Below are 12,993 nucleotides of genomic sequence, written 5' to 3'. Positions count from 1 at the left end.
GATCATATTCTTAGGAGCTTAAAATAGCACCCATTTGCTCTCTTCAATTTACATGGGTTAGGAATCCAGGCCTGGCTTCATAAGGTCTCATGAGGCTGCAAAGGAAAAACTAGGCTGTGTTCTCATCTAGAGAGTTGACTGGGGAAAGATCTGTTTTTAAGCTCACATCACTGGCAGATTCCACTGCCATGGGGTGGTAAGGTTAAGGACAATATCTGCTTGCTGGCTGTTGGTTGTGAGTGTGCTCTGCTAGTAGGGGCTGCTCACCTCATGGTACCTTGCCACATGGCTCCTTCCCACATGGCCTTTTTCTTTATTAAGCCAGCAATGACAGAATCCAGAGCAGACTGTAGTCCTACAAACACAAAGTAATCGTGTGAGTGAGAGCTCCCATTTTTGCCATGTTCTACTGGTTAGAGGCTCATAGTGAGGGCTTTTCACACCTAGAAGGAGGGGATTATACAGAAGCATGACCACCAGAAGAAACTACAAGGAATACGTTAGAGTATGCCCACCACAACCAGGCAAATAGGCCACCTTCACCTTCAATTCCTCAGCTCCTGCCCAGCTCCCACCCTCCTGAGGGTCACAGCAGGGCACAATCGTACACATGGCCTCCACCACCTCTCTTCCATCTTCCCTTTTCTCTCCTATGTCCAGAAAGAGTGATCCATGCAGGGACAGTACTATTGAGAAGAGCCTGGGCCCTGGACACCCTATGAACCTCTCTTCTCTGTGTGCCTGGTTTTCCCATCTATAAAATGGGAATAAGATAGTGTTTCCGCCTCTAGGTTGTTAGGACAATTGGAAAAAGTATCGTCCTAAACTACCTGGCATGAGGTTGGTGCCAATAAACAGACACTCCTGTTGCTCTTACTCTCAGAGCTTGGAAGGGCCTGGCATGGGATTCTTGGACTTGCTTTCCTCTCCTTCCAGCTAAACTCTGGCTGCTGGAAGAAAGAAGGAAGCTGCATATGCTGGGGCTCCCATATCAACCTCAAAAGCAGAAGTAAGAAGAAAGAGAATGGCTGGATAGTCAGAGATAATTTCACATCTCAAGAGCTAGCCTTGGCCCTACCACCATGGTGTGAAGCCACTGATAAGTCCCTTTGAATTTTCTTGGCTTCACTCCCCCCATATCCTGATGCAGTACTGTTCCTGGCATGCTTCATTGTGACATGCCTAAAATCCAACCAATATCTTTCTTCCTAGAGTACCCCTATCTAGGTATCTTCTTGTCATCCTTTTGGAGGCCAACATGAGACTCTCAGGGCTGTCGTTGATTCCCCTGTCATGGCTGGACCTCAGCTTCTAGGTGCTGCCTGAGTCCTGAAGCTACACCCCTCTGATACGGGAACAGGACAGTTCCTTGCGTGTAGTTGTCTTCCATTGTGATCTGAATCTTGTCTTTCCTCTTCAATTGAAAATGCACCCCAGCTGCCTGATTCACCATACAGATTTGTTCATGCTCAGTATCATTCTGTAAATTTCCTGGGCAACAACTTAGTTATCCTGGTGTTCAAGGTTCTCGTTCCTCTGCCCAGAGTCCCACTGTTCCAAATCCACCCCCTCCTATTCTGTAGACACCTTTGCTCCTCATCCCAGAATCTATTCCTATATTCCAACACAACACCCAATGATGTGGCTCAAGAGGAAGGTTAGGTAAGTCTGGCAAAGGTGACAGGTGCCTGCCTTTCTACCCAGCCTCCTGGATGTGGTATTTGTAATTCTACAGAGCTCAGGAAAATGGCTAAGGTTGAGTTTTTTCATTCTGGCAATTCATACAGTTGTCCAGGAAAATCACAGAGCCTCACTATTGAGTGATTTGGGGGAGTGGGTAGCTCTCGACACACATGCACAAACATACATGTATGTTAATGGGCACGTGTATGCATCCTCTTGGCTGTTTCAATTATTGCTTTTGAGCTTTGCCAGGGAATCCTGTGGTTGCATCCTTGTTCAAATAAAAGACTATCTCATGTGCTGTTGGCACACAACAGCCTCAGGTCCTGGAATATAGATGGGATGATGCCAAGATGTCAATTCAGTTTCTCTGCAGTGCTAGGGTGGGCAGACGGTCCCCACTGAAATCTACCGTTAACACAACCGCTCATGCTTAATGGTGATGTGTGGCTTCCAAAATGATTTCCCATTTGTTATCTCAACTAATCATTAAACCCTTATAATACTAAAGCTTTGTTTCTGTTTTATAATTGTAGAAATTAAGACATTAGAGAATTTCATGAATGTTCCAGGCAATGACCCTGTTGCATCCCTCCTGGGCTGAAGTCCCCTGCTGGCTTCCTCCAGGGAGGCCAGCCGGCTTTGTGCCTTCAGCTCAGTAGGAATGTGGGGTCCCTCTTGGCTGTGTGCCGAAGCTGCATTCTCAACTGGCCACTTAGACTTCCCTGCCCTTTGTTGGTCACAGTTACTGAGACCTTATACTATTTTATGCAAACTAGGACATTTTTGAAGATGTAATGAGGTGATAAAACAATTAACAAGAGCCAATGGGTCAACAACTGTTATGGTCTGGGATTGTTCTAGTGCAGTGGGCATCGGGTCCCCCTAAACAGGGCCCATTGCCACCCCATGTGCAGGTGCCAGCTATGGGAATGAGTGCCAAGTGAAGACTGGGCACTTTTCCTCTCTGCTCCCTCCAAGGGGAGGTCTCCAATCCTGCATGCAGTCTTCACTGAACAACCTTTATGAACTACAAACCTGAATGGCTCCTTTCTCCTTCTGCATTATGAGCTCTGGGAGCAAGTGGTTCTGACTTGCTGCTGGCAGGAACATCCCCCACATCCTCTGCCTGCCTAGCCTTCTCAGGTCCCTCTGGAGGCAGGCAGAGAACTGGCAATGCATTTCACCCCAGCTCTAGGAAGAGGCCATGACAGGATTTAGGTCCTGCCCTCAGGTTCCACATATGGTTACAGCAAAATGCTCTTTATTTAACCCACAAAGCTTCTCCTGTTTTTGGAGACTCTCTCCAGCTTGCTGAAATGCTCAAGGCACTTTGAGAGGCCTGTGAGCCACTCAGGACATCTCTAGACACAGCTTTACCTCCTACTTACACCTACTGGGTCAGCACCTGCTTAGTGGAGGAGGGGTTCATCCTATCCTGTTACCAAAGAGCAGGGATTAGTGGAGCAAGACGGAGTCTACAACTACTTACAAAACAGCAGGAGCAAGGGCCACAGGGGCAGCTGGTCAGAAGGCCCAACTCCTCCCTCTACCAGACTATCATGGTCTAGCAGTGGCAGAGAACAGTCTAGAACCCAGAAAGACTGCAATATTCAGTTAATTCTGGGCTTGAGAAGGTGGGAGGAGTACTACCCTCATTTCACCAGACTCTAGAAGTAGTACCCACCCAAGACTGGGCTGCTCAGGTACTAAGCACTGATTGCAACAAAGGTCTCTTAAAGCCAGATGATGGAGGTGCACACCTGCAGTATGGAACCTAGTACAGACATACCTACAAAATTCCTGTGAGACCTAGGTGCCAGAACTAAGCAGACCAGGAAATCTATTTGGATTTGGCCCCAGACCAAGTACCTGAGCCTTGAGTTGGCCAAGATAGTGCCACGGTAGGGCTGAATGTCCTGCATACCAGCTAGGGTCTCAGGCTTGGCACCCCGAACACTATCATTGTCACCACCTTCAACCTGAGGTTTCCTCCTCCCTCTGTTACAACTGTTCTGCCCCTGAGGTCCCTTCTCTGAGGCATCAGTTAAGCCTACTATCTGAATGATAAAGAGTTAAAATAAGGGGCTAAAGGCAGTTGTGAGGAGCACAGCCTACAAATACTTGTGAGCCAGAGTGGGCAGTGCAAGCACAGCAGGTATGAATGTAATGAATGGAGGGGTCCTTAAATCTCAGTCTGCAGATGGTAGATTATGCTGACACTATCTGTATGTTCTACAGCCATATATTATACAGCAAGCTTCAGGGTGGCTATGGATCATCGATCACTGAGATGGAGCCTGAACCCACATCACAAAGGCACGTGCTCAAGGCAGGCTTGCTACATACACAGGGGGGCTCTCTAGGATCTCCTAGGCACTTGACCTCTGGCAAGGATTCTGGAAATATCAGGACAGATTTCCCTCTCAGGGTCCCAGGAAGGTGGCGGGGTAGAGAGGGTTTGGTACAGGATCCAAGCATCCCTCCACTGGTCAGTGTGTCATGTCTTACCTCCTTCATTGTCCTCTACCTTCTGAGGCAGGATACACTCATTCTGAGGGCTGTCATACATGGACCTGGTACCTGAGGACATTTAGGCAGCATAGGACAGATTAAGGGAGCAACCAGAGGTACCAATCAGACAACAAATAAAAATGAGTTCCTTTCTGCTCCCATGACTTTTGTTGCAGGGCTTCACTCTAAGCACAGAAGTCTCCTCTGATTCACCTCTGTTTAGACATCCCCCAACTGGGAAGGATAAGAGAGACCAAAGATTGAGCAGTTCTTGCTCCATAACTTATCATCAAAGAAACTGTCAACTGTCTGAGTGGATAAACAAAATGTGGTACATACACACAATTAAAATGGAGGGAATTCTGACACCTGCTGCAAAATGGATGAACCTTGAGGGCATATGCTAAGTAAAACAAGCTAGCCATTTAGGACAAATATCGCATGATTCTGAAAATATGAGCTAAATGGAGTTATCATGCTCATAGAGAGAGAAACTAGAGCAGTGGTTGCCAGGGGCCAGGGAAAGGAGGAGTTGGGAAGTGGTTTAAAAAGTACAGAGTTTCAGTGGCTGGGGATGTGGCTCAAGCGGTAGCCCGCTCGCCTCGCATGCGTGCGGCCCGGGTTCGATCCTCAGCACCACATACCAACAAAGATGTTGTGTCCGCCGAGAACTAAAAAATAAATATTAAAAATTCTCTCTCTCTCTCTCTCTCACTCTCTCTCCTCTCTCACTCTCTCTTTAAAAAAAAAAAAAGTACAGAGTTTCCAATTTGAAAGATGAAAAAGTTCTGGACATCTGTTTCACAACAATGTGAATATAGCTAATACTACAGAACTGTACACTTACAATGATTAGAATGGTAAATTTTATGTTATATATTTTTTGACCACAATTAAAAACAAAAAAGCCTGTCATCCAGAAGATCTTCTTAGCGTCAACAACACCTCTCAGGGCCTGGATTCTGGAGGGAAGATACTTTCCCTGCACAGAGCTGGGCTGAATGCCTGTGTTTGGTCACAGGCAGATTGCCTGTGTACCTTCTTGAATTGTCATTTGGAAAAATCTTCATGAAAAATCAGGCACAAGGCATGCCTGTAGGAAGCACCCTTCAGAGGTTTCAGATGTGCCGCTAGGAAGAATGTGCACCCATGCAAGGCAGCCTTTGGTTGTCTCCCATACTGGTGCCTGGGCAGTAGCAGAGACAACAAGCAGTGGGCTTACTTGCTCTCAGAGAGAGAGAGAGAGAAGGAGATTTATGAGTAGGAAAAGAAATTAATATCGACAAGTGAAGAGTTAGGAGAGTAATACTTCATCTAAGTTCAGAAACTCTCTGATAGTGGGAGAGAATCATACACCCATAGGCTCTATGTCACCCCAAGCTGCCAGCAGAGTGAAGGGTCCTGGGCCTGTAATGTAGATCACAATGTGGGTGCCAATTGGCCCCATCCTTTGGCTTCTGTAGGCTCAGTGTTCTCTCTGGAACAAGCAATGTCTCTTCTACTTTGTGGTCTGTGGATAATGGGAAGGTGAAGGACAGGGAGAGAACTGAGGAGGAAAGGGCAAGGGGCATTGAGTCAGGACAATGAAATACACACCCAGAATAGCCACTAGAAGGTGGCATCTCCGAGATGACAATGTCCCTGTTCCTAATAAGGCCCTGTTATTCTATTCACTGTGCCTCCCAGGGGGCATAATACTGACAGCTCTGCAAGGGTGTCAGGACAGTGATCATGGCGGAGATGGCTGAGGATTGTCCCCAGATTTCCTCAGGCTCAGGAAGACACCACCCCCAATCAGGGGACTTTGGGTCTAGGCTAAGCGAGAGCCAAGTGGCCCCAAATCCAAGTCTTAAACCACTGAGGGACCCCAACAGCTCATCCAACCTGACTCTTTCAGGCCAACCTTATTGCCTCGGTCATAGTGTGCATGGCTATTTCATAGCAGGCTAGTGATTCACTGACTCAATTAAAGTTTTGTATGTATTTTTGATTCATTGTTTGTGGCCTGCAGGAGCTGACCTTCCCTAAGGGACTGTCAGATAGAGTTTACACCATATCCTGATCCACTCTTGTCCCTAACCTACCCCTGGACAAAAGGGGCCCCTGACCATGGCAGAAGATAAAAGGGTGCCTGTTAGAGAGGGAGAAGCAGGGAGTCAGGAAACTCAGGGCACAGTCTGGGTGCTCTGTGGACCACTCTAAGCATCTGTTCCCTTATCTATGAAAATAAGGGAGAAACTTTGAGTCAAAGATTTTTACTTCTGGGAAAAGTCTGACAGACCAGTTACTCTGGGGTGTGCATTCCACAGTCCGTGGCCCCCCATGACCAGTACCTGCTCCTTACATCCATTTTTTTTCCCTCCCTTTCACCTCTGGCAGCTTGTCTCTTGCTTCTTGCTCCTGAAGTGTTTTATGAAGAAGCTCAGTGGTATAATTTACTTGGGTGTGGAAATATTCACTGGTCCATGCCTTTCATATTTTAGATGAAAAAAACAAAGCTTCATAGGTTCTGTCACACAATGAGCTGCTGACACAGCAGGGACCATAACCTGGGGCTCCAGCTGCACAGTCAGCTGGGCCTGTGACAGCTCTAAGTTCTGTCCAGCCGAGGGCCTCCCCCTGCTGCTTCCCACTGCTGAGCTCAGGGCCATAGCCTCCTGGTTTTCTTCTCCTCAAGACCAGAAGGGATGAGCCTAAACAGTGCCCTCAAATCCCTTCCTTCACCTCTACTCAGCAAGAAGTCATGGCATCTGATTGGCACTTACCTTGATTCTTTCAACTCTGGGACTTAAGAAATACTTTTTGATGACTACATTTCCAATAAAATACAGTTTCCATAGTGTCTACCTTCCAATGACCAACCTTTTAATTTACAAATGAGGACACATTCCTAGTCTCATTTTATTTGTCACATTCTTGTCATGGGTGGGGGAAACTGAGGTTCAGAAATGGGCAGAGTTACAAGAAGCAAGATCACATGCTAATGGAGGAAAGCCTGGCACAGAGTAGACTGTTCAGTAAGTCAATGAATTGTTAAATAAATGAATAATACAAATTGCTTTCTATTTTCAAATAAAAAATTAAAAAGTACCTGCTATTATATGTTCTGAGCGATGAGCATGATTAACTGTAATGACTCATTCCCTCCTCATCAACATCCTATTATTATCCCCATTTTAGAGATGAGAAATTGGAGGCAGAGTTTAAGCAAGTCCCAAAGCCACATAGCTAGTAAGCAGCAGAGTGGGGATTTGAGTCCAGTCAGTATGGCTCCAATAGCTACACTCTTAGCCACGTGGTAAACCATCTATGAAGACAAAGGGTTACAGCAGCTCCATGCACTAGAACTTTCTGCACTATTGAGAATGTTTCAAAATGGACATTGGAGTGGCTGGGGACTGCTTAGAGTATGGGGATTTAACCTAGTGTTAATCTAACAGATTCATGGTCAAATGAATAACCCAGAGCCCAAAGCCCAGAGCCTAAAGTATGACTCCTGGCCTCAGGGGACAGATTGCTGACCTGCCCTAGAAAGAAGGAAGCAAGATGGGAAGAGGTGAAGGAGCTCACCCTGTGCCATATAGCAAGCCAGTGGGGAAAGCATAGCCTGGTCTCTCACCATGGTCACACTCATCCCATCACCATAGCTTCTTGTCTCTGCTCTCTCTTTTCTGCCATCCCTTTCCCCTCTTTTTCATGTGCACAGATGAAGGCTCATATTAGAAACTCATATCCTGCCATGGTTCTGTACACTGAGCTGTGGGACCCACAAGCCCCTTGGGCAAGGTGAGTCCTCAAATCTAGTCAACTCTTGATCCAGACTTAGACTCTCCACTCTTGGTTTATCAATGGTGGCAAAGCCTTAATCCCTGCCAGGCACTTGGCGCAGAGGCTGCCTTCTGCCTTGCTGTCAGCTGGTGTGTACGCAAGGAGCACAGACTCATTTTAATATTGGCTGGAGCCAAACCTCATTAGAAAAGTAAATTTGCTGTAGCTGCAAAGGGAGGGAGGGGGTGGGAAAGAGAGAAAGAGAGAGAAAGAAACTCATATAACCCTCCAAAGCTAAATAGAAAACACTAATTTTGGATGGTTTGACGCTTTATGTCCCCAGAACTGGGCGTGGAAGCCAGAACACAGTAGATGTTCAATCAGTGTCAATGAAAGTGGAGAGTTTTGAGTGATCTCTAACCATCCTTTCATGTTTAAGCATGGATGATAAGCAGTCACAGATTTGGAGTTTTTGTAAATTTTCTTAGTTTTTTTTTTAAGATAAGCATTGGCTGATAAAGTAGGATGACTATACTTAATAATTAGTAGACATGAAAATAATATTATTGTTGTTATTTACCTAAGAAATGTTTGGGGTTCTTTGGTCCTAGATAATGAAGGGCTGGGTTCAGCCCAGAGCCTGGAGGTATGGCTAGTCAAATGTGGTGAGGGCTGGATGTGGGACAGAATATATCTTCCCAGGGCTGGTTTGGACATAGAATTGCTACTCTAAATTCTAGAGCTATCCAGATCCTGGGAGAATGGGGAAAAAGAAAGAGTGTAAAATGAATAAATATTTGTCTAGCACTTCCCCTAAAAAAAAATCTGGTGAGAAAGAGGTTCCCCAATTTATAGATATTCAGAAACCAGGACTTAGAGGGCTCAGTTTTTTTCCAAAGTCCACTCAACTGGTCAGTGGTCAGAGATGGACTGAGTGGGATGTCAGATAGCCTGGCTTTGGTCTGACCCTTCTGCTCATGTCCCCTTGCTGGCCTTCAAAAGAATCTCCAGAGATCTTCTTTCCTGGAGGTCTGGGTGGGAAAAGTGATACATAAAGGAGGCTTCTCTTTCTCCTCCCCAGGCTTGCCCAGACCCACATCCTTCCCCCCATCATCCTGTATTCCAGGACCAGAAGAGGTGGGCAGGGACAGAAGGTAGAGAAGAGCACTCAGCACTGGGAGAAAGCACAGCTGCAGGGTCTCCTTGAGGGGACACTGCTCTTGGCCTGTTTTCTCTCTGCCTTTGAGCCTCCCTCTGAACCCCTATATTCATCAGAGCCTTCCTCAGTAGAATATCCCTGGGTCTACTCTGAGGGACCTCCTACAAGGCAGGATGACTGCCAATGTCCAGATGTTGGGGGCTTGGGAAGGAGAGACCCTACCTGGCCCAACCCACTTTCCACTTTGCCTGCCCTGCCTTCTGCCTGTGTGCCTCCCTCTATAATCTTTATCTGTGGTCTCACTCTGTCTCCTTCTCTCTGCCTGTCTCAGACTCTCAGATTTCTTCTCCAGGCAGTTCTCAAAAAACAGGAATGCTCAGACATCGGTGTGCCAGCTCATTCCTCTCTTCCAGCCACACTGGACCACCAGGCTCCCTCAGAGCCTGGGCTTCCCAGTCAGGAAAGCAAATCTCCTGACCTGCCTCATCAGCCTGTGCCCCAGAACTATGGAAAACATAGTTGACTTGGTTTCCTCTCCCTTAAAAACGGCTACGGGAAAATCTAAGTCTATCCAGAAGGCTGAGAGGAAGAAATGGGCTTCTCTTCTGGAGGCCTTGGTCTCTGCCATGGACTTTCATTCTTCACTGGAGCTGTTCTCCCTCAGTGATTTACCTGTCCCAGAATTCAGGTGAAACAGTCCTGCTCACCCAGGAGCATACATGTGCATATTCAATCCAGAACACAGGAGCTTCTAACATGTTTGAACACAACTGATTCCCAAGCACCTAGGGTTTAACTACAGAAATGCAAACAGGAAGGCATTGGCTCCAGTGCTGAATGGGGCACAAATACATTAACTTTCCCTCTTTATTTAATACTAGCAAGCATTTTTCTTCCATCAAAAAGGAACAGAGGGAAATGGCATTGCAGCTCCATAACATTTGGGAGTGCTGGGCATGGACTGGGAAGAAAGGGAAATCTTCCTGTGGGGGATGGTCTTTATTCCATAAGAAGGAAGGGCTTGATGTTTGGTCTAATAAGGTCAATAATGGTCACCAACTACACAGGTTCAGGGAGAAAATGTGTCAACTCTGTAGTGGCTCTTGACAGAAGCAGGGATATATAAGAGCAGAAAACAACTATTAGAAAATCCTAGGGTTAAAGTCTTACACAGTCACCGGCTTCCTTGAGCCCAGTAACTTATGAAGCTGTGTGCCTGCCATTTTCATACAGTAATGTCACAGTGCTATGCACTTGTATATCCACCTCCAATTATTTTAACAGTGCATACTATATACCCCAGGTTAAAGTAACTGGGTACTGCAACCAGACTGGCATCCATGCAGACTGGGTTATGAGTAGCCACTGTCAGCAAAAGGCCCTTTCTAGGCTACTGTGCAATAGATACCTCAAGAGTCATTCAGCTCCAATTTCTACAACAAACCATTTAGCTAGTGTATGGCTGAGATTAGATCTGGGGGAGAGGGGGCTGGAATAAGTGGAAGGGGAAGATGGTCAAGAGCAGGTTTATGTATGTGGAGGGGGGAGGGGTTGGTCTCTTGACCTTAGCTGCTTGGTAGAAAGCTGTCATTCCCTTTCCCTGGCACTGTTGGATCTGGTGTCTTCTTTCTTTCTTTTTTCCTGCCTTAACTCTCAGCTTCGTTTTTTGAAGTTATATGTTCTGGCTCTGGAGGATCAGGACATCAGGCCTGAGCCCAGGTGCAGAGGACTAGAGATGAACTAGTCCTGCCTCCTTCCTGCTTGCTAAATAGAGGGTCTTAAGGACCCTTTGCTACCCTTGCCATCTCTTAGCCCCTCAATATCCCCAGCAGAGCTGCCAGCTCTGGTCCTCTGAAAAGAGTTAACTTGTCAATGCCCTGAACTGCAGAGAGGTTGAGAGTGACTGTTGGAGAGCAGGGGTGGAGTGGAGGGTGGGGGTGTTGGCCCCTGACTCTCGGGTCAGCTGGAACCACCTGCTGAGATGGCAAGGGATTGATGGGCTAAAAGCCGGTTCAATTGTTAGAAGCTGTTGAAAACCTGCTCTTCCTTTTATCCGGGTCCTAAGAGGGCAAGCAGTGCTCAGATTTTGTTTCGCAGCCTTTGGAGCGCAGGGCCTTCCAGTCCCGTCCCCTTTCCAGCAGCCCACCTGGGCGCATGCATCTCTCTCTCTTTCTCTCTCTCTCTCTCTCTCTCCCCCCCACACACACACACATTCACACCACGCGCGCACCCGGGAGGACATGGCGTGGGTACAAATGGGGACGCATAAAGGGGCTCTGTGAGTGGCAGCGGCTCCCGCGGGAACGCAGGGCTTGGGGGGGACACTGACCTGCGGCGACGAGTCGGGATAGTCCCCGGCGCGTTCCATCCCGGGCGGTGGCTCCCTACGCCCCGGCCCCGGCGCCCCCAGGCTGCTGCCTTGGGCCGCGAGCGCCTCCCTCTCCGGGAGCTCTCGCGCTTCGGGCCCCCGGGGGCCACTTCATAGCCTCAGGGTCCTTGCGCCTGCCTGCAGCCCCGGTCCGGTCCAGCTGCCCCGGCCCGGCTCCTTCTGGGCTCAACGAGGCGGCGGCCAGAGCTTGGGAGCGCGCGGGAGGGCGCAGGCAGGGAGGCGCGGTGGGGGGCGGGGAGCTGGAGACAGAGGTGGGGAGGGGAGTGGAGGGGAGCGGAGCGGAGGCCCAGGGGACGGAGGGGGAAGCGCGAGGTGGCCCGGCGCGCGGCCGGAGCCGAGCCGACCGGGCCAGCGCGCAGTCCCCTCGGCAGCGGTGGTGGCGGCTATGCGCCGGTGCAGCCACAGCTCTGACAGCGCCTCCCGCCCCGCCCCCACCCCTGCTCCCCACCCCTGCTCCCCACCCCCACTCCCCCCGCCCCCAGTGAGCCGGCGGGACCCGCGCCACTAATGGTCGGTACCAACCTCGCCAGCTGAAGTGGGGGCGCGGGAGGGAGGCGAACGAGGAGACCCCCACCCCCCGAGATTGGTATCACCTACCCCCATCCCCTACCCGCGACACACACACCCTCGCCAGCGGAGGCGGCTCCAGCTTTAGGCTCTGGAGCAGGGGCTGCGGGCGGGGCCCAACGTACTCGGGGCCTTGGCTCTCTAGAGTTAAAGCGCGCTGGGTCCCCTGCTTGCACCCCCATCCCACCCCGCCTCCATCCTGGCTGCTCCTGGCGCCCAGCTTGGCAGCCTTTCTCAAAGGGTGATTGTTTCCGGGCTGGTCTGTTGGGGGGGCGGTTCTCTGGGACCAAGAGACAGAGCTGGAGAGCCGGGAGCCTGAGGCCCCCTCCTTAGCTTCTGGTGCCCGGGAGTGGAAGGAGGCTAGTGGGGCAGGTGATATTTTGCCAGGACACAGGGCCGCTTGTATGAGACATTAGTGGGGGGTCCTCAGCGCTGGTCAGTGGGGCGACCCCACCTGCTGTCTAGTCAAAGGGCATGTCAAACAACTGTCAGTGTCCCCCACTCTGGTCCAGAATAGTGCATTGGAAATTACAAAGAGTACTGCAGGGTGCAAGGAACCAAGAATTGTGGAGGAGGTGGAGAGGCGGGGAGGGCAGTCCATCTAGGAATTTCCCATGCTGTCCTGCTGGTGTGAGCTGGTGGGCTCGGGGGATTGTGTGGCCGATGAGTCAGCGTGTGTGTGCAAAAGTGTGCAAGTACAGAGGAAGCAGCATGTAGCTGTGGAGAGGTTTCTAAACGATCTTTCCTCTACTTGCCAGAGACTTAGGAGCTATCCTTGGAAAGATTTATATTCCCTGCTGATCCTCCAGAACACCTGTAGTCAGGGCTGGTTTCTCCCCCCAGATGACCGGCTTCTGTAGGAAGTCAGTGCTTACCCTTAGGATCTGCCACCTCCTTTACTGATCCAGTGACC

The 12,993-nt window shown here is 49.3% G+C and overlaps 1 protein-coding gene across 1 annotated transcript in view; it reads right to left on the bottom strand.

Annotated features, from left to right (window-relative positions):
• Positions 1-11,903, bottom strand: part of B3GAT1 (beta-1,3-glucuronyltransferase 1) — a 28,796-nt gene extending 16,893 nt beyond the window's left edge. Inside the window, exons 1-3 of the mRNA XM_081281693.1 lie at positions 11,454-11,903; positions 4,195-4,266; positions 268-355 (exon numbers count right to left, since the gene is read on the bottom strand). The gene's annotated coding sequence lies outside the window, so the exon portion shown is untranslated. The remainder of the gene's footprint in view (positions 1-267; positions 356-4,194; positions 4,267-11,453) is intronic.
• Between the last annotated feature and the right edge of the window lie 1,090 nt (positions 11,904-12,993).

The sequence above is a fragment of the Spermophilus citellus genome, assembly GCF_964194105.1.
Source record: "Spermophilus citellus genome assembly, chromosome: 2".
Taxonomy (NCBI): domain Eukaryota; kingdom Metazoa; phylum Chordata; class Mammalia; order Rodentia; family Sciuridae; genus Spermophilus; species Spermophilus citellus.
Note: the sequence above shows the minus strand (reverse complement) of the source record. Positions and strands in the feature narration are given on the sequence as shown.